This window comes from Montipora foliosa, chromosome 9 (genome assembly GCF_036669935.1).
Source record: "Montipora foliosa isolate CH-2021 chromosome 9, ASM3666993v2, whole genome shotgun sequence".
Lineage (NCBI taxonomy): Eukaryota > Metazoa > Cnidaria > Anthozoa > Scleractinia > Acroporidae > Montipora > Montipora foliosa.
The window spans coordinates 14,166,438-14,188,349 of record NC_090877.1 but is presented as its reverse complement, the minus strand read 5'-3'; the positions used below and the strand labels follow the sequence as shown (position 1 = coordinate 14,188,349).

Here is a 21,912-nt window from a genome sequence, read left to right as displayed (position 1 = left end):
CTTTAAAAGTAGCACAACACTTTCGACTTTCACTTTTCGCTTTCTCTCCTTCCCTCTCTTTTCGCTTTCCTTGCCTCATTTTTTTTTTTTTTCTTCAACTTGCTGGACATTTGGTAGGCTTTATTTTGGTAGGAAGAGTTTCTGAGAAACATTTCATCATCTTATAATTAGGTGATCAGAAAGGTAGGTGGGTAATGGAGCAAGCTTTTCATGGAGATTTCAGGTCAGTGTTACATTGGTGTTTTTGGCCGTTTCTCCAGTTTCCTTGACTGAATTGTGCTCATTCTGGTATAGTTTGAGAGATCTCTTCTCCCTGCACAAGTTAGTGGACAAAGCTGTTCCTGACCGTTAAAAGTGATGATGTCACAAGATGGGACCGTGGATAAAGCTGGACGTATTTTGCCAGATAGTAATCAAAGGGTTTGAGAAAAAAAAAAAAAAAAAAAATTGCAAAAACTCTGCCTGGGGTCCCCCGTGCTACTTTCGATCCAAAGAGGGAGAGATTAATCGGTCCCTGAGCCATCTGTGATTAACCCCTTGACTACGGTAGCTCCTTCTGTTAGTTGTAATAAAAACTAAGGATAGTCTATAGTTTTGAATTTTATTCCTTATTCTTGTTCATGTGGTAAGCAGAGTTAGTAAAGAACGCATGCGCATTCGTAAAATACGTTTTAACCCTTTGGCTACCAGAGATTTGGCCGAAAAGCACGTTTTGAAGCTAGTTGAGGGGTTTTTTTGGTCAATGTCGTGCTGTTTAAGAGCTAAACCTCCGCACAAACCCGTTTTTTCCAGGTTGTACACTCCGCGGCTTTTTCACTCAGGTGCTTGCAAAGTTCGGCATGCGCACAAAGCAAAATTTCGACATAGTTTTTGGCTTTAAAAGTAGCACAACACTTTCGACTTTCACTTTTCGCTTTCTCTCCTTCCCTCTCTTTTCGCTTTCCTTGCCTCATTTTTTTTTTTTTCTTCAACTTGCTGGACATTTGGTAGGCTTTATTTTGGTAGGAAGAGTTTCTGAGAAACATTTCATCATCTTATAATTAGGTGATCAGAAAGGTAGGTGGGTAATGGAGCAAGCTTTTCATGGAGATTTCAGGTCAGTGTTACATTGGTGTTTTTGGCCGTTTCTCCAGTTTCCTTGACTGAATTGTGCTCATTCTGGTATAGTTTGAGAGATCTCTTCTCCCTGCACAAGTTAGTGGACAAAGCTGTTCCTGACCGTTAAAAGTGATGATGTCACAAGATGGGACCGTGGATAAAGCTGGACGTATTTTGCCAGATAGTAATCAAAGGGTTTGAGAAAAAAAAAAAAAAAAAAAATTGCAAAAACTCTGCCTGGGGTCCCCCGTGCTACTTTCGATCCAAAGAGGGAGAGATTAATCGGTCCCTGAGCCATCTGTGATTAACCCCTTGACTACGGTAGCTCCTTCTGTTAGTTGTAATAAAAACTAAGGATAGTCTATAGTTCTGAATTTTATTCCTTATTCTTGTTCATGTGGTAAGCAGAGTTAGTACAGAACGCATGCGCATTCGTAAAATACGTTTTAACCCTTTGGCTACCAGAGATTTGGCCGAAAAGCACGTTTTGAAGCTAGTTGAGGGGTTTTTTTGGTCAATGTCGTGCTGTTTAAGAGCTAAACCTCCGCACAAACCCGTTTTTTCCAGGTTGTACACTCCGCGGCTTTTTCACTCAGGTGCTTGCAAAGTTCGGCATGCGCACAAAGCAAAATTTCGACATAGTTTTTGGCTTTAAAAGTAGCACAACACTTTCGACTTTCACTTTTCGCTTTCTCTCCTTCCCTCTCTTTTCGCTTTCCTTGCCTCATTTTTTTTTTTTTCTTCAACTTGCTGGACATTTGGTAGGCTTTATTTTGGTAGGAAGAGTTTCTGAGAAACATTTCATCATCTTATAATTAGGTGATCAGAAAGGTAGGTGGGTAATGGAGCAAGCTTTTCATGGAGATTTCAGGTCAGTGTTACATTGGTGTTTTTGGCCGTTTCTCCAGTTTCCTTGACTGAATTGTGCTCATTCTGGTATAGTTTGAGAGATCTCTTCTCCCTGCACAAGTTAGTGGACAAAGCTGTTCCTGACCGTTAAAAGTGATGATGTCACAAGATGGGACCGTGGATAAAGCTGGACGTATTTTGCCAGATAGTAATCAAAGGGTTTGAGAAAAAAAAAAAAAAAAAAAATTGCAAAAACTCTGCCTGGGGTCCCCCGTGCTACTTTCGATCCAAAGAGGGAGAGATTAATCGGTCCCTGAGCCATCTGTGATTAACCCCTTGACTACGGTAGCTCCTTCTGTTAGTTGTAATAAAAACTAAGGATAGTCTATAGTTTTGAATTTTATTCCTTATTCTTGTTCATGTGGTAAGCAGAGTTAGTACAGAACGCATGCGCATTCGTAAAATACGTTTTAACCCTTTGGCTACCAGAGATTTGGCCGAAAAGCACGTTTTGAAGCTAGTTGAGGGGTTTTTTTGGTCAATGTCGTGCTGTTTAAGAGCTAAACCTCCGCACAAACCCGTTTTTTCCAGGTTGTACACTCCGCGGCTTTTTCACTCAGGTGCTTGCAAAGTTCGGCATGCGCACAAAGCAAAATTTCGACATAGTTTTTGGCTTTAAAAGTAGCACAACACTTTCGACTTTCACTTTTCGCTTTCTCTCCTTCCCTCTCTTTTCGCTTTCCTTGCCTCATTTTTTTTTTTTTTTCTTCAACTTGCTGGACATTTGGTAGGCTTTATTTTGGTAGGAAGAGTTTCTGAGAAACATTTCATCATCTTATAATTAGGTGATCAGAAAGGTAGGTGGGTAATGGAGCAAGCTTTTCATGGAGATTTCAGGTCAGTGTTACATTGGTGTTTTTGGCCGTTTCTCCAGTTTCCTTGACTGAATTGTGCTCATTCTGGTATAGTTTGAGAGATCTCTTCTCCCTGCACAAGTTAGTGGACAAAGCTGTTCCTGACCGTTAAAAGTGATGATGTCACAAGATGGGACCGTGGATAAAGCTGGACGTATTTTGCCAGATAGTAATCAAAGGGTTTGAGAAAAAAAAAAAAAAAAAAAAATTGCAAAAACTCTGCCTGGGGTCCCCCGTGCTACTTTCGATCCAAAGAGGGAGAGATTAATCGGTCCCTGAGCCATCTGTGATTAACCCCTTGACTACGGTAGCTCCTTCTGTTATTTGTAATAAAAACTAAGGATAGTCTATAGTTTTGAATTTTATTCCTTATTCTTGTTCATGTGGTAAGCAGAGTTAGTACAGAACGCATGCGCATTCGTAAAATACGTTTTAACCCTTTGGCTACCAGAGATTTGGCCGAAAAGCACGTTTTGAAGCTAGTTGAGGGGTTTTTTTGGTCAATGTCGTGCTGTTTAAGAGCTAAACCTCCGCACAAACCCGTTTTTTCCAGGTTGTACACTCCGCGGCTTTTTCACTCAGGTGCTTGCAAAGTTCGGCATGCGCACAAAGCAAAATTTCGACATAGTTTTTGGCTTTAAAAGTAGCACAACACTTTCGACTTTCACTTTTCGCTTTCTCTCCTTCCCTCTCTTTTCGCTTTCCTTGCCTCATTTTTTTTTTTTTCTTCAACTTGCTGGACATTTGGTAGGCTTTATTTTGGTAGGAAGAGTTTCTGAGAAACATTTCATCATCTTATAATTAGGTGATCAGAAAGGTAGGTGGGTAATGGAGCAAGCTTTTCATGGAGATTTCAGGTCAGTGTTACATTGGTGTTTTTGGCCGTTTCTCCAGTTTCCTTGACTGAATTGTGCTCATTCTGGTATAGTTTGAGAGATCTCTTCTCCCTGCACAAGTTAGTGGACAAAGCTGTTCCTGACCGTTAAAAGTGATGATGTCACAAGATGGGACCGTGGATAAAGCTGGACGTATTTTGCCAGATAGTAATCAAAGGGTTTGAGAAAAAAAAAAAAAAAAAAAATTGCAAAAACTCTGCCTGGGGTCCCCCGTGCTACTTTCGATCCAAAGAGGGAGAGATTAATCGGTCCCTGAGCCATCTGTGATTAACCCCTTGACTACGGTAGCTCCTTCTGTTAGTTGTAATAAAAACTAAGGATAGTCTATAGTTCTGAATTTTATTCCTTATTCTTGTTCATGTGGTAAGCAGAGTTAGTACAGAACGCATGCGCATTCGTAAAATACGTTTTAACCCTTTGGCTACCAGAGATTTGGCCGAAAAGCACGTTTTGAAGCTAGTTGAGGGGTTTTTTTGGTCAATGTCGTGCTGTTTAAGAGCTAAACCTCCGCACAAACCCGTTTTTTCCAGGTTGTACACTCCGCGGCTTTTTCACTCAGGTGCTTGCAAAGTTCGGCATGCGCACAAAGCAAAATTTCGACATAGTTTTTGGCTTTAAAAGTAGCACAACACTTTCGACTTTCACTTTTCGCTTTCTCTCCTTCCCTCTCTTTTCGCTTTCCTTGCCTCATTTTTTTTTTTTTCTTCAACTTGCTGGACATTTGGTAGGCTTTATTTTGGTAGGAAGAGTTTCTGAGAAACATTTCATCATCTTATAATTAGGTGATCAGAAAGGTAGGTGGGTAATGGAGCAAGCTTTTCATGGAGATTTCAGGTCAGTGTTACATTGGTGTTTTTGGCCGTTTCTCCAGTTTCCTTGACTGAATTGTGCTCATTCTGGTATAGTTTGAGAGATCTCTTCTCCCTGCACAAGTTAGTGGACAAAGCTGTTCCTGACCGTTAAAAGTGATGATGTCACAAGATGGGACCGTGGATAAAGCTGGACGTATTTTGCCAGATAGTAATCAAAGGGTTTGAGAAAAAAAAAAAAAAAAAAAATTGCAAAAACTCTGCCTGGGGTCCCCCGTGCTACTTTCGATCCAAAGAGGGAGAGATTAATCGGTCCCTGAGCCATCTGTGATTAACCCCTTGACTACGGTAGCTCCTTCTGTTAGTTGTAATAAAAACTAAGGATAGTCTATAGTTCTGAATTTTATTCCTTATTCTTGTTCATGTGGTAAGCAGAGTTAGTACAGAACGCATGCGCATTCGTAAAATACGTTTTAACCCTTTGGCTACCAGAGATTTGGCCGAAAAGCACGTTTTGAAGCTAGTTGAGGGGTTTTTTTGGTCAATGTCGTGCTGTTTAAGAGCTAAACCTCCGCACAAACCCGTTTTTTCCAGGTTGTACACTCCGCGGCTTTTTCACTCAGGTGCTTGCAAAGTTCGGCATGCGCACAAAGCAAAATTTCGACATAGTTTTTGGCTTTAAAAGTAGCACAACACTTTCGACTTTCACTTTTCGCTTTCTCTCCTTCCCTCTCTTTTCGCTTTCCTTGCCTCATTTTTTTTTTTTTTCTTCAACTTGCTGGACATTTGGTAGGCTTTATTTTGGTAGGAAGAGTTTCTGAGAAACATTTCATCATCTTATAATTAGGTGATCAGAAAGGTAGGTGGGTAATGGAGCAAGCTTTTCATGGAGATTTCAGGTCAGTGTTACATTGGTGTTTTTGGCCGTTTCTCCAGTTTCCTTGACTGAATTGTGCTCATTCTGGTATAGTTTGAGAGATCTCTTCTCCCTGCACAAGTTAGTGGACAAAGCTGTTCCTGACCGTTAAAAGTGATGATGTCACAAGATGGGACCGTGGATAAAGCTGGACGTATTTTGCCAGATAGTAATCAAAGGGTTTGAGAAAAAAAAAAAAAAAAAAAATTGCAAAAACTCTGCCTGGGGTCCCCCGTGCTACTTTCGATCCAAAGAGGGAGAGATTAATCGGTCCCTGAGCCATCTGTGATTAACCCCTTGACTACGGTAGCTCCTTCTGTTAGTTGTAATAAAAACTAAGGATAGTCTATAGTTTTGAATTTTATTCCTTATTCTTGTTCATGTGGTAAGCAGAGTTAGTACAGAACGCATGCGCATTCGTAAAATACGTTTTAACCCTTTGGCTACCAGAGATTTGGCCGAAAAGCACGTTTTGAAGCTAGTTGAGGGGTTTTTTTGGTCAATGTCGTGCTGTTTAAGAGCTAAACCTCCGCACAAACCCGTTTTTTCCAGGTTGTACACTCCGCGGCTTTTTCACTCAGGTGCTTGCAAAGTTCGGCATGCGCACAAAGCAAAATTTCGACATAGTTTTTGGCTTTAAAAGTAGCACAACACTTTCGACTTTCACTTTTCGCTTTCTCTCCTTCCCTCTCTTTTCGCTTTCCTTGCCTCATTTTTTTTTTTTTCTTCAACTTGCTGGACATTTGGTAGGCTTTATTTTGGTAGGAAGAGTTTCTGAGAAACATTTCATCATCTTATAATTAGGTGATCAGAAAGGTAGGTGGGTAATGGAGCAAGCTTTTCATGGAGATTTCAGGTCAGTGTTACATTGGTGTTTTTGGCCGTTTCTCCAGTTTCCTTGACTGAATTGTGCTCATTCTGGTATAGTTTGAGAGATCTCTTCTCCCTGCACAAGTTAGTGGACAAAGCTGTTCCTGACCGTTAAAAGTGATGATGTCACAAGATGGGACCGTGGATAAAGCTGGACGTATTTTGCCAGATAGTAATCAAAGGGTTTGAGAAAAAAAAAAAAAAAAAAAAATTGCAAAAACTCTGCCTGGGGTCCCCCGTGCTACTTTCGATCCAAAGAGGGAGAGATTAATCGGTCCCTGAGCCATCTGTGATTAACCCCTTGACTACGGTAGCTCCTTCTGTTAGTTGTAATAAAAACTAAGGATAGTCTATAGTTTTGAATTTTATTCCTTATTCTTGTTCATGTGGTAAGCAGAGTTAGTACAGAACGCATGCGCATTCGTAAAATACGTTTTAACCCTTTGGCTACCAGAGATTTGGCCGAAAAGCACGTTTTGAAGCTAGTTGAGGGGTTTTTTTGGTCAATGTCGTGCTGTTTAAGAGCTAAACCTCCGCACAAACCCGTTTTTTCCAGGTTGTACACTCCGCGGCTTTTTCACTCAGGTGCTTGCAAAGTTCGGCATGCGCACAAAGCAAAATTTCGACATAGTTTTTGGCTTTAAAAGTAGCACAACACTTTCGACTTTCACTTTTCGCTTTCTCTCCTTCCCTCTCTTTTCGCTTTCCTTGCCTCATTTTTTTTTTTTTCTTCAACTTGCTGGACATTTGGTAGGCTTTATTTTGGTAGGAAGAGTTTCTGAGAAACATTTCATCATCTTATAATTAGGTGATCAGAAAGGTAGGTGGGTAATGGAGCAAGCTTTTCATGGAGATTTCAGGTCAGTGTTACATTGGTGTTTTTGGCCGTTTCTCCAGTTTCCTTGACTGAATTGTGCTCATTCTGGTATAGTTTGAGAGATCTCTTCTCCCTGCACAAGTTAGTGGACAAAGCTGTTCCTGACCGTTAAAAGTGATGATGTCACAAGATGGGACCGTGGATAAAGCTGGACGTATTTTGCCAGATAGTAATCAAAGGGTTTGAGAAAAAAAAAAAAAAAAAAAAATTGCAAAAACTCTGCCTGGGGTCCCCCGTGCTACTTTCGATCCAAAGAGGGAGAGATTAATCGGTCCCTGAGCCATCTGTGATTAACCCCTTGACTACGGTAGCTCCTTCTGTTAGTTGTAATAAAAACTAAGGATAGTCTATAGTTTTGAATTTTATTCCTTATTCTTGTTCATGTGGTAAGCAGAGTTAGTACAGAACGCATGCGCATTCGTAAAATACGTTTTAACCCTTTGGCTACCAGAGATTTGGCCGAAAAGCACGTTTTGAAGCTAGTTGAGGGGTTTTTTTGGTCAATGTCGTGCTGTTTAAGAGCTAAACCTCCGCACAAACCCGTTTTTTCCAGGTTGTACACTCCGCGGCTTTTTCACTCAGGTGCTTGCAAAGTTCGGCATGCGCACAAAGCAAAATTTCGACATAGTTTTTGGCTTTAAAAGTAGCACAACACTTTCGACTTTCACTTTTCGCTTTCTCTCCTTCCCTCTCTTTTCGCTTTCCTTGCCTCATTTTTTTTTTTTTTCTTCAACTTGCTGGACATTTGGTAGGCTTTATTTTGGTAGGAAGAGTTTCTGAGAAACATTTCATCATCTTATAATTAGGTGATCAGAAAGGTAGGTGGGTAATGGAGCAAGCTTTTCATGGAGATTTCAGGTCAGTGTTACATTGGTGTTTTTGGCCGTTTCTCCAGTTTCCTTGACTGAATTGTGCTCATTCTGGTATAGTTTGAGAGATCTCTTCTCCCTGCACAAGTTAGTGGACAAAGCTGTTCCTGACCGTTAAAAGTGATGATGTCACAAGATGGGACCGTGGATAAAGCTGGACGTATTTTGCCAGATAGTAATCAAAGGGTTTGAGAAAAAAAAAAAAAAAAAAAATTGCAAAAACTCTGCCTGGGGTCCCCCGTGCTACTTTCGATCCAAAGAGGGAGAGATTAATCGGTCCCTGAGCCATCTGTGATTAACCCCTTGACTACGGTAGCTCCTTCTGTTAGTTGTAATAAAAACTAAGGATAGTCTATAGTTCTGAATTTTATTCCTTATTCTTGTTCATGTGGTAAGCAGAGTTAGTACAGAACGCATGCGCATTCGTAAAATACGTTTTAACCCTTTGGCTACCAGAGATTTGGCCGAAAAGCACGTTTTGAAGCTAGTTGAGGGGTTTTTTTGGTCAATGTCGTGCTGTTTAAGAGCTAAACCTCCGCACAAACCCGTTTTTTCCAGGTTGTACACTCCGCGGCTTTTTCACTCAGGTGCTTGCAAAGTTCGGCATGCGCACAAAGCAAAATTTCGACATAGTTTTTGGCTTTAAAAGTAGCACAACACTTTCGACTTTCACTTTTCGCTTTCTCTCCTTCCCTCTCTTTTCGCTTTCCTTGCCTCATTTTTTTTTTTTTTCTTCAACTTGCTGGACATTTGGTAGGCTTTATTTTGGTAGGAAGAGTTTCTGAGAAACATTTCATCATCTTATAATTAGGTGATCAGAAAGGTAGGTGGGTAATGGAGCAAGCTTTTCATGGAGATTTCAGGTCAGTGTTACATTGGTGTTTTTGGCCGTTTCTCCAGTTTCCTTGACTGAATTGTGCTCATTCTGGTATAGTTTGAGAGATCTCTTCTCCCTGCACAAGTTAGTGGACAAAGCTGTTCCTGACCGTTAAAAGTGATGATGTCACAAGATGGGACCGTGGATAAAGCTGGACGTATTTTGCCAGATAGTAATCAAAGGGTTTGAGAAAAAAAAAAAAAAAAAAAATTGCAAAAACTCTGCCTGGGGTCCCCCGTGCTACTTTCGATCCAAAGAGGGAGAGATTAATCGGTCCCTGAGCCATCTGTGATTAACCCCTTGACTACGGTAGCTCCTTCTGTTAGTTGTAATAAAAACTAAGGATAGTCTATAGTTCTGAATTTTATTCCTTATTCTTGTTCATGTGGTAAGCAGAGTTAGTACAGAACGCATGCGCATTCGTAAAATACGTTTTAACCCTTTGGCTACCAGAGATTTGGCCGAAAAGCACGTTTTGAAGCTAGTTGAGGGGTTTTTTTGGTCAATGTCGTGCTGTTTAAGAGCTAAACCTCCGCACAAACCCGTTTTTTCCAGGTTGTACACTCCGCGGCTTTTTCACTCAGGTGCTTGCAAAGTTCGGCATGCGCACAAAGCAAAATTTCGACATAGTTTTTGGCTTTAAAAGTAGCACAACACTTTCGACTTTCACTTTTCGCTTTCTCTCCTTCCCTCTCTTTTCGCTTTCCTTGCCTCATTTTTTTTTTTTTCTTCAACTTGCTGGACATTTGGTAGGCTTTATTTTGGTAGGAAGAGTTTCTGAGAAACATTTCATCATCTTATAATTAGGTGATCAGAAAGGTAGGTGGGTAATGGAGCAAGCTTTTCATGGAGATTTCAGGTCAGTGTTACATTGGTGTTTTTGGCCGTTTCTCCAGTTTCCTTGACTGAATTGTGCTCATTCTGGTATAGTTTGAGAGATCTCTTCTCCCTGCACAAGTTAGTGGACAAAGCTGTTCCTGACCGTTAAAAGTGATGATGTCACAAGATGGGACCGTGGATAAAGCTGGACGTATTTTGCCAGATAGTAATCAAAGGGTTTGAGAAAAAAAAAAAAAAAAAAAAATTGCAAAAACTCTGCCTGGGGTCCCCCGTGCTACTTTCGATCCAAAGAGGGAGAGATTAATCGGTCCCTGAGCCATCTGTGATTAACCCCTTGACTACGGTAGCTCCTTCTGTTAGTTGTAATAAAAACTAAGGATAGTCTATAGTTTTGAATTTTATTCCTTATTCTTGTTCATGTGGTAAGCAGAGTTAGTACAGAACGCATGCGCATTCGTAAAATACGTTTTAACCCTTTGGCTACCAGAGATTTGGCCGAAAAGCACGTTTTGAAGCTAGTTGAGGGGTTTTTTTGGTCAATGTCGTGCTGTTTAAGAGCTAAACCTCCGCACAAACCCGTTTTTTCCAGGTTGTACACTCCGCGGCTTTTTCACTCAGGTGCTTGCAAAGTTCGGCATGCGCACAAAGCAAAATTTCGACATAGTTTTTGGCTTTAAAAGTAGCACAACACTTTCGACTTTCACTTTTCGCTTTCTCTCCTTCCCTCTCTTTTCGCTTTCCTTGCCTCATTTTTTTTTTTTTTCTTCAACTTGCTGGACATTTGGTAGGCTTTATTTTGGTAGGAAGAGTTTCTGAGAAACATTTCATCATCTTATAATTAGGTGATCAGAAAGGTAGGTGGGTAATGGAGCAAGCTTTTCATGGAGATTTCAGGTCAGTGTTACATTGGTGTTTTTGGCCGTTTCTCCAGTTTCCTTGACTGAATTGTGCTCATTCTGGTATAGTTTGAGAGATCTCTTCTCCCTGCACAAGTTAGTGGACAAAGCTGTTCCTGACCGTTAAAAGTGATGATGTCACAAGATGGGACCGTGGATAAAGCTGGACGTATTTTGCCAGATAGTAATCAAAGGGTTTGAGAAAAAAAAAAAAAAAAAAAATTGCAAAAACTCTGCCTGGGGTCCCCCGTGCTACTTTCGATCCAAAGAGGGAGAGATTAATCGGTCCCTGAGCCATCTGTGATTAACCCCTTGACTACGGTAGCTCCTTCTGTTAGTTGTAATAAAAACTAAGGATAGTCTATAGTTCTGAATTTTATTCCTTATTCTTGTTCATGTGGTAAGCAGAGTTAGTACAGAACGCATGCGCATTCGTAAAATACGTTTTAACCCTTTGGCTACCAGAGATTTGGCCGAAAAGCACGTTTTGAAGCTAGTTGAGGGGTTTTTTTGGTCAATGTCGTGCTGTTTAAGAGCTAAACCTCCGCACAAACCCGTTTTTTCCAGGTTGTACACTCCGCGGCTTTTTCACTCAGGTGCTTGCAAAGTTCGGCATGCGCACAAAGCAAAATTTCGACATAGTTTTTGGCTTTAAAAGTAGCACAACACTTTCGACTTTCACTTTTCGCTTTCTCTCCTTCCCTCTCTTTTCGCTTTCCTTGCCTCATTTTTTTTTTTTTTCTTCAACTTGCTGGACATTTGGTAGGCTTTATTTTGGTAGGAAGAGTTTCTGAGAAACATTTCATCATCTTATAATTAGGTGATCAGAAAGGTAGGTGGGTAATGGAGCAAGCTTTTCATGGAGATTTCAGGTCAGTGTTACATTGGTGTTTTTGGCCGTTTCTCCAGTTTCCTTGACTGAATTGTGCTCATTCTGGTATAGTTTGAGAGATCTCTTCTCCCTGCACAAGTTAGTGGACAAAGCTGTTCCTGACCGTTAAAAGTGATGATGTCACAAGATGGGACCGTGGATAAAGCTGGACGTATTTTGCCAGATAGTAATCAAAGGGTTTGAGAAAAAAAAAAAAAAAAAAAATTGCAAAAACTCTGCCTGGGGTCCCCCGTGCTACTTTCGATCCAAAGAGGGAGAGATTAATCGGTCCCTGAGCCATCTGTGATTAACCCCTTGACTACGGTAGCTCCTTCTGTTAGTTGTAATAAAAACTAAGGATAGTCTATAGTTCTGAATTTTATTCCTTATTCTTGTTCATGTGGTAAGCAGAGTTAGTACAGAACGCATGCGCATTCGTAAAATACGTTTTAACCCTTTGGCTACCAGAGATTTGGCCGAAAAGCACGTTTTGAAGCTAGTTGAGGGGTTTTTTTGGTCAATGTCGTGCTGTTTAAGAGCTAAACCTCCGCACAAACCCGTTTTTTCCAGGTTGTACACTCCGCGGCTTTTTCACTCAGGTGCTTGCAAAGTTCGGCATGCGCACAAAGCAAAATTTCGACATAGTTTTTGGCTTTAAAAGTAGCACAACACTTTCGACTTTCACTTTTCGCTTTCTCTCCTTCCCTCTCTTTTCGCTTTCCTTGCCTCATTTTTTTTTTTTTCTTCAACTTGCTGGACATTTGGTAGGCTTTATTTTGGTAGGAAGAGTTTCTGAGAAACATTTCATCATCTTATAATTAGGTGATCAGAAAGGTAGGTGGGTAATGGAGCAAGCTTTTCATGGAGATTTCAGGTCAGTGTTACATTGGTGTTTTTGGCCGTTTCTCCAGTTTCCTTGACTGAATTGTGCTCATTCTGGTATAGTTTGAGAGATCTCTTCTCCCTGCACAAGTTAGTGGACAAAGCTGTTCCTGACCGTTAAAAGTGATGATGTCACAAGATGGGACCGTGGATAAAGCTGGACGTATTTTGCCAGATAGTAATCAAAGGGTTTGAGAAAAAAAAAAAAAAAAAAAATTGCAAAAACTCTGCCTGGGGTCCCCCGTGCTACTTTCGATCCAAAGAGGGAGAGATTAATCGGTCCCTGAGCCATCTGTGATTAACCCCTTGACTACGGTAGCTCCTTCTGTTAGTTGTAATAAAAACTAAGGATAGTCTATAGTTTTGAATTTTATTCCTTATTCTTGTTCATGTGGTAAGCAGAGTTAGTAAAGAACGCATGCGCATTCGTAAAATACGTTTTAACCCTTTGGCTACCAGAGATTTGGCCGAAAAGCACGTTTTGAAGCTAGTTGAGGGGTTTTTTTGGTCAATGTCGTGCTGTTTAAGAGCTAAACCTCCGCACAAACCCGTTTTTTCCAGGTTGTACACTCCGCGGCTTTTTCACTCAGGTGCTTGCAAAGTTCGGCATGCGCACAAAGCAAAATTTCGACATAGTTTTTGGCTTTAAAAGTAGCACAACACTTTCGACTTTCACTTTTCGCTTTCTCTCCTTCCCTCTCTTTTCGCTTTCCTTGCCTCATTTTTTTTTTTTTCTTCAACTTGCTGGACATTTGGTAGGCTTTATTTTGGTAGGAAGAGTTTCTGAGAAACATTTCATCATCTTATAATTAGGTGATCAGAAAGGTAGGTGGGTAATGGAGCAAGCTTTTCATGGAGATTTCAGGTCAGTGTTACATTGGTGTTTTTGGCCGTTTCTCCAGTTTCCTTGACTGAATTGTGCTCATTCTGGTATAGTTTGAGAGATCTCTTCTCCCTGCACAAGTTAGTGGACAAAGCTGTTCCTGACCGTTAAAAGTGATGATGTCACAAGATGGGACCGTGGATAAAGCTGGACGTATTTTGCCAGATAGTAATCAAAGGGTTTGAGAAAAAAAAAAAAAAAAAAAATTGCAAAAACTCTGCCTGGGGTCCCCCGTGCTACTTTCGATCCAAAGAGGGAGAGATTAATCGGTCCCTGAGCCATCTGTGATTAACCCCTTGACTACGGTAGCTCCTTCTGTTAGTTGTAATAAAAACTAAGGATAGTCTATAGTTTTGAATTTTATTCCTTATTCTTGTTCATGTGGTAAGCAGAGTTAGTACAGAACGCATGCGCATTCGTAAAATACGTTTTAACCCTTTGGCTACCAGAGATTTGGCCGAAAAGCACGTTTTGAAGCTAGTTGAGGGGTTTTTTTGGTCAATGTCGTGCTGTTTAAGAGCTAAACCTCCGCACAAACCCGTTTTTTCCAGGTTGTACACTCCGCGGCTTTTTCACTCAGGTGCTTGCAAAGTTCGGCATGCGCACAAAGCAAAATTTCGACATAGTTTTTGGCTTTAAAAGTAGCACAACACTTTCGACTTTCACTTTTCGCTTTCTCTCCTTCCCTCTCTTTTCGCTTTCCTTGCCTCATTTTTTTTTTTTTTCTTCAACTTGCTGGACATTTGGTAGGCTTTATTTTGGTAGGAAGAGTTTCTGAGAAACATTTCATCATCTTATAATTAGGTGATCAGAAAGGTAGGTGGGTAATGGAGCAAGCTTTTCATGGAGATTTCAGGTCAGTGTTACATTGGTGTTTTTGGCCGTTTCTCCAGTTTCCTTGACTGAATTGTGCTCATTCTGGTATAGTTTGAGAGATCTCTTCTCCCTGCACAAGTTAGTGGACAAAGCTGTTCCTGACCGTTAAAAGTGATGATGTCACAAGATGGGACCGTGGATAAAGCTGGACGTATTTTGCCAGATAGTAATCAAAGGGTTTGAGAAAAAAAAAAAAAAAAAAATTGCAAAAACTCTGCCTGGGGTCCCCCGTGCTACTTTCGATCCAAAGAGGGAGAGATTAATCGGTCCCTGAGCCATCTGTGATTAACCCCTTGACTACGGTAGCTCCTTCTGTTAGTTGTAATAAAAACTAAGGATAGTCTATAGTTTTGAATTTTATTCCTTATTCTTGTTCATGTGGTAAGCAGAGTTAGTACAGAACGCATGCGCATTCGTAAAATACGTTTTAACCCTTTGGCTACCAGAGATTTGGCCGAAAAGCACGTTTTGAAGCTAGTTGAGGGGTTTTTTTGGTCAATGTCGTGCTGTTTAAGAGCTAAACCTCCGCACAAACCCGTTTTTTCCAGGTTGTACACTCCGCGGCTTTTTCACTCAGGTGCTTGCAAAGTTCGGCATGCGCACAAAGCAAAATTTCGACATAGTTTTTGGCTTTAAAAGTAGCACAACACTTTCGACTTTCACTTTTCGCTTTCTCTCCTTCCCTCTCTTTTCGCTTTCCTTGCCTCATTTTTTTTTTTTTTCTTCAACTTGCTGGACATTTGGTAGGCTTTATTTTGGTAGGAAGAGTTTCTGAGAAACATTTCATCATCTTATAATTAGGTGATCAGAAAGGTAGGTGGGTAATGGAGCAAGCTTTTCATGGAGATTTCAGGTCAGTGTTACATTGGTGTTTTTGGCCGTTTCTCCAGTTTCCTTGACTGAATTGTGCTCATTCTGGTATAGTTTGAGAGATCTCTTCTCCCTGCACAAGTTAGTGGACAAAGCTGTTCCTGACCGTTAAAAGTGATGATGTCACAAGATGGGACCGTGGATAAAGCTGGACGTATTTTGCCAGATAGTAATCAAAGGGTTTGAGAAAAAAAAAAAAAAAAAAAATTGCAAAAACTCTGCCTGGGGTCCCCCGTGCTACTTTCGATCCAAAGAGGGAGAGATTAATCGGTCCCTGAGCCATCTGTGATTAACCCCTTGACTACGGTAGCTCCTTCTGTTAGTTGTAATAAAAACTAAGGATAGTCTATAGTTCTGAATTTTATTCCTTATTCTTGTTCATGTGGTAAGCAGAGTTAGTACAGAACGCATGCGCATTCGTAAAATACGTTTTAACCCTTTGGCTACCAGAGATTTGGCCGAAAAGCACGTTTTGAAGCTAGTTGAGGGGTTTTTTTTGGTCAATGTCGTGCTGTTTAAGAGCTAAACCTCCGCACAAACCCGTTTTTTCCAGGTTGTACACTCCGCGGCTTTTTCACTCAGGTGCTTGCAAAGTTCGGCATGCGCACAAAGCAAAATTTCGACATAGTTTTTGGCTTTAAAAGTAGCACAACACTTTCGACTTTCACTTTTCGCTTTCTCTCCTTCCCTCTCTTTTCGCTTTCCTTGCCTCATTTTTTTTTTTTTCTTCAACTTGCTGGACATTTGGTAGGCTTTATTTTGGTAGGAAGAGTTTCTGAGAAACATTTCATCATCTTATAATTAGGTGATCAGAAAGGTAGGTGGGTAATGGAGCAAGCTTTTCATGGAGATTTCAGGTCAGTGTTACATTGGTGTTTTTGGCCGTTTCTCCAGTTTCCTTGACTGAATTGTGCTCATTCTGGTATAGTTTGAGAGATCTCTTCTCCCTGCACAAGTTAGTGGACAAAGCTGTTCCTGACCGTTAAAAGTGATGATGTCACAAGATGGGACCGTGGATAAAGCTGGACGTATTTTGCCAGATAGTAATCAAAGGGTTTGAGAAAAAAAAAAAAAAAAAAAATTGCAAAAACTCTGCCTGGGGTCCCCCGTGCTACTTTCGATCCAAAGAGGGAGAGATTAATCGGTCCCTGAGCCATCTGTGATTAACCCCTTGACTACGGTAGCTCCTTCTGTTAGTTGTAATAAAAACTAAGGATAGTCTATAGTTCTGAATTTTATTCCTTATTCTTGTTCATGTGGTAAGCAGAGTTAGTACAGAACGCATGCGCATTCGTAAAATACGTTTTAACCCTTTGGCTACCAGAGATTTGGCCGAAAAGCACGTTTTGAAGCTAGTTGAGGGGTTTTTTTGGTCAATGTCGTGCTGTTTAAGAGCTAAACCTCCGCACAAACCCGTTTTTTCCAGGTTGTACACTCCGCGGCTTTTTCACTCAGGTGCTTGCAAAGTTCGGCATGCGCACAAAGCAAAATTTCGACATAGTTTTTGGCTTTAAAAGTAGCACAACACTTTCGACTTTCACTTTTCGCTTTCTCTCCTTCCCTCTCTTTTCGCTTTCCTTGCCTCATTTTTTTTTTTTTTCTTCAACTTGCTGGACATTTGGTAGGCTTTATTTTGGTAGGAAGAGTTTCTGAGAAACATTTCATCATCTTATAATTAGGTGATCAGAAAGGTAGGTGGGTAATGGAGCAAGCTTTTCATGGAGATTTCAGGTCAGTGTTACATTGGTGTTTTTGGCCGTTTCTCCAGTTTCCTTGACTGAATTGTGCTCATTCTGGTATAGTTTGAGAGATCTCTTCTCCCTGCACAAGTTAGTGGACAAAGCTGTTCCTGACCGTTAAAAGTGATGATGTCACAAGATGGGACCGTGGATAAAGCTGGACGTATTTTGCCAGATAGTAATCAAAGGGTTTGAGAAAAAAAAAAAAAAATTGCAAAAACTCTCCCTGGGGTCCCCCGTGCTACTTTCGCATTCGTAAAATACGTATTAACCGTTTGTTTACTTGAGATTTGGCCGAAAAACACGTTTTGAAGCTAGTTGAGGGGTTTTTTGGTCAATGTCGTGCTGTTTAAGAGCTAACTTGAACCTCCCTACAAACCCGTTTCCAGGTTGTAGACTCCGCGGCCTTTTTTAGCCATGTGCTTGCAAAGTTCGGCATGCGCAGAAAGCAAAATTTCGACATAGTTTCGATTTTCACTTTTCGCTTTCTCTTCTTCCCTCTCTTTTCGCTTTCCTTGCCTCATTTTTTTTTTTTTCAACTTGCTGGGCATTGTTGCATGCGCATTCGTAAAATACGTATTAACCCTTTGGCTGCTAGAGATTTGGCCGAAAAACACGTTTTGAAGCTAGTTGAGGGGTTTTTGGGTCAATGTCGTGCGGTTTTTAAAAAAGTCCAGGCCGATGATGGTCTTTGTGTTGCATTGTGTGACACTTGTCACAAAAGGCTGGAATCAATCTGGAAAAAAAAAGTCGTTATTTGCCATTTCAGCAAAGGATTTGCTGAAAAGGAGACATCCCCTTTATCATTTGACACCGAGGAAAGATGCAGAAACTGCTTGTCATAGTGACATGGAAAAAGGTTATAGAATTCCCTTTGAAAATGTACGAATTAAGCCAATTCCAATTGATGTATTGTCCTGGTGAGTTAAAAAATCTCCATGAGGAAAGTTCCCAAATACCAAAATCAAGTTGCCACTTCTTTCCAAAATCAAGCAAAGGAATATCTGTCAAGGTATGCACAATTCCAATAATTCTGTATACATAAACACACTGTATGTTGATGTAGAAACAAATGTTTTATTATACTGACAGTGTACTAGAAAATGAAATTTGCCATTATTGTAATGGCATATCCTTAAGTTTCAAGTTTTTTGCAAATTGCTTAGTTTAACTTTTTCAAAAGATGCCATATCCTTATCCTTTAGGGGGCTCAGAACAGATGTTCAGCCAAGTGCTCCGGCTTATTGTCACACACGCTACCTGAGCCGCTCCAGACGATCATTAATGAATCAAGATTAATACAACCAGAAATAGTTTGTTAGATTTGGTCAGGTTTATCTCAAAAGTTCGTCCAGCGTCCTTTCCTGATTTGTTTGGAAGCAAGTGAGAAGCGTTATTTTGCATTCTTATAGTGGAATTTTTTTCATCTTTCAGCTTTTTCATAAATATTTCAAATTCTTCTTCAGTTTATAGTTCTTTTTCACATCATGTGCTGGGTCACAGAATTATGATATGGTTTCAAAATCTAAAAAACAAAATACTTCTCACTGGATTGGTTTTCGAGATACTTTTCAAGCAACAAGTTTTAGAGGGCCTTTGAGCAGCACTGTACCATTACCATAGCAGCAGTTGGACCCAGCAAACACCCTTTAAAACATTGCCTCGCAATAGTATTACACAGGCATGAAGCTGTAGCCCTTTTGTAAAGATTGGAGTAATCTTTTTCCCATTCCTTAAACTGAAAAAATAATTTCTCTTTTCATCAGTGACTACATTTTTGTCATTCTGTAGAGTGCTCTTTACCTCTTCGAACAATTGTCTATCTAGATTAATGCTGCAGTGACATTTTGCATTTTGCCTGGCCAGTATAATATTTATGCTGATTTCAAAACCCAAGCAGCTGGATACAGTTGAACAACAACAATAATAGTAATAATAATAATAATAATAATAATAATAATAATAATAATAATAATAATAATAATAGTAGTAATAATAATAATGATAATGATAATGATAATGATTATTATTATCATTATCATTATCATTATCATTAATATCATTGTTGTCGTTGTTCAACATACTTGTACTATAGAAAGAGTATGCTGTTTCCTTCTTTCGGTGGGAAATATGAAAATAGTACATAAATCAGTTACTAATGGTTCATTTTTTGAGGTTCTATTTTGTTTCCCTAAACTGAAATATTGTGCTACTTTTTCTGATGTGTCCAATAACGCTGACAAATTAATAAAAAATATTGAACGAATGTGAATTAATTATTAAAAGTTGTCACCTTTTTGAGATCTTTGATTTAAAGAGAAATATCAAGGTAACGTAAGATGTTATATTTGCAGCTCTAAAGAGGTACAACTCAGATTATGTACTACATGGATCCAAACTCGTTTTACTATTGGAGAAGATTTCTTTCAGCATTGTTTCAGAAACCGCAGGACTCCGTTGTTGTTATTACTGTCGAACACACAGCACACTTTTGTATGAAATATGAAATAGCAAACAAGAATTTCCTTAGAGCAAAATTAATGTTGCTTGAGAACATTAATGACAACCCAACTTACAGTGCTCATAAAATATCCACAATCTCTTTCCTGTGTTCTTTGCAACTGTCTTTAATCTTTTTCACGTTCAGATTATTGTCCATTATCCAAGTAAAATTGTCTCAAAGGAATTGCCAGCACATTTGCACAGCCTGGGTATTGCCCTTTGCAAGGCTATTAAAGAACACATTAGCTGTTACTTTGGCAGCATTCAGAAGCAAAGGTTTCCTCTGGAGATCAGCAAAATTTCAGCCACAGCAATTGATGCAAGAAATCTTTGTGCAAACAGTCTTCTGTGCGTATTTTGTTCGGTTTGAGGGGGCTGGGGTAATAAGTAGATTTCTCTGGGGGGCACCGTACGTCACTTTCTTCATTTAGGGCTATTGTGTTTGTTTGGTACAAAATAATAAACTATACTATTTTTTTGTGTTGCATTCAAGAGAAAACTGACTTTTGAAAACTGTCTGGAATATTATTAGTACTAATAATATTAATGTTATTGGTAATAATAATACTATTATTAGTCATTTATTTCAGTTTTGAATAAAAAAACAAGATTACAACATATCATTTTATTTATTTCTCTAAAGAACCCAACAATTTACAAACTATTGTTTTCTTCATTTTGAAAACTAAATTTACATCTTCCAACAGTCCAACACCTTGTACTAGATAAATATGACAGTAACTGTTAGTCAAATAATTAATCTATAAATCAATTTAACGTCGCTCAAACCTGTCAAAACTAGTCCGTCAACATTTAGGCATGTGGGAGAATGAGCTTAGGAAAGACATATCCCAATAATAGTTATCAACTAAGACAGCCGAGTTAAATCAGCCTTGATGTAGTACCCTAAATAATGCAAAATTCTTTCCAAGTCTCCTCAAGTTTTTCAAAACATGAAGTCTAAATCGCGTGAATTCTGTGTTACCCCTTCCACTCCCATTGTGCCAGGCACTTGATAGATTTTGTCTTCGCTAACAACAGGCAAGGGCTTGTTTCACTTGGTTTAATGGCACTCTTAAACTTTAATTAAGTACAAGCAAAATTATAATAATTATCATCCTGGTCTAACCATGTGATGCCAAAGCATTGGTCAACAAAATATTTTTAAAAAGGGGCTGCAAGCGAACATTCCAACCAGGATATCAACTTTTCGTTCAGTTCTTAAGGTTTTTGTCGGATGTATTGATTAATTTTGTAGTAAGAGCTGCATCTGTGGTAGATGTTCCGGGATCTTTTAAGGAACTACAGTGAACATGTAAACATGCAGTTGGGACCTGCAAAACCCACTAGATGGTATTTCAGGATGATGTATCCCTTACATGTCAAAGTTCATGTTATTTTCTGTTCAGTGCCACAGGAAGGTATCAAACAAACTTATTAACGACTGATATGAGACCTGAAGTTCTCGTGAAAATGCTCTTTACTGAATTAAAAGAACTTTGTTCATAATAATGGTAAAATGTTTAATATAATATCGACCACCTTAAACTACATGTACACTAGCACATTATTTTACCCCAAGGGGTCAAGTCATTCTTGTGGCTAAAAGGCAAATTGGCATTTTGCAACAAAATTACAGTTGAAGTTTTCCTAACGCACAGCCATTGTAGCAGACAGATTTACTAATGTATGTGAAGAAAAAAAAAGTTGTCCACTGGAGCCAAACTGAGCGGATTTGTCTTGCCAGAAGTCACCTTCATTTCAAATTCTATAAAAACTCGGTTAAGTGACAAGGACACAGACACTTGACTAGTTCTGCTTCACAAGGTTGTCTCAGCTTGCAAGGGCTTTGACTGCAAATTTCCTGTCACAATTACCGTACATCATTTTACCAATCAGGTACAACACAGGGCAAAGATGTTGCCAAAGAGACCTTAGATGTAATGTAACAGTACTTCATGGATCATAATATACTGCATACACCTGTAATTTCCCTGACATTAATTTTAAATACTTCCTTTGTAATAAATTATTTATGACAATCCGAATACCGAAACAATAATAATTCTTACCCCCTTCCTTTGTGGACCTCCTTCATTACACTGTTCTTTTACTTGACTAAATTACCTCCTCTTATGACACCAAGCCAGGGCTGCTTTGTAAATATGTATGCAATTTCTGAATAATTGAGTGACCACCCTTGTTTATTGGATGATCTTATTTTCAGAAGTACTTAATTAATTATATGCACCATAGCCCCACGATAATTGATGCTGGAAGGTACTAGCACTGATCCAAGCTATAAACCAGTAATGTATCCTGTCCCAGTTGTTGAAAACCATTTATACTTTTCTTGGCAAGCAAACCCCTGCTGATTTCCATGTGTCACCCATTTTTTGGGAGCACAAATCAGTTCTACTTGTTCCCCTTAATAATTATTGGCACCTGAGGTTGTTTATTTGTGTCCTTAGAAGGTAAGCTTCATGGCATAACAAAATGGAAACTAATTCATTAAAATACATCTATGACTTACTGCTTAAGAATTTGTACATAATTGAATTATAGTCCTTTACGTGCT

At 39.5% G+C, this 21,912-nt stretch overlaps 1 protein-coding gene across 1 annotated transcript in view; it reads right to left on the bottom strand.

Moving 5' to 3' along the window:
• Positions 1 to 19,944: 19,944 nt before the first annotated feature.
• Positions 19,945 to 21,912, bottom strand: part of LOC137969515 (pyridoxal-dependent decarboxylase domain-containing protein 1-like) — a 39,352-nt gene continuing 37,384 nt past the window's right edge. Inside the window, exon 28 of the mRNA XM_068815795.1 lies at positions 19,945 to 21,912. This exon is cut by the window's right edge and continues 149 nt beyond it. The gene's annotated coding sequence lies outside the window, so the exon portion shown is untranslated.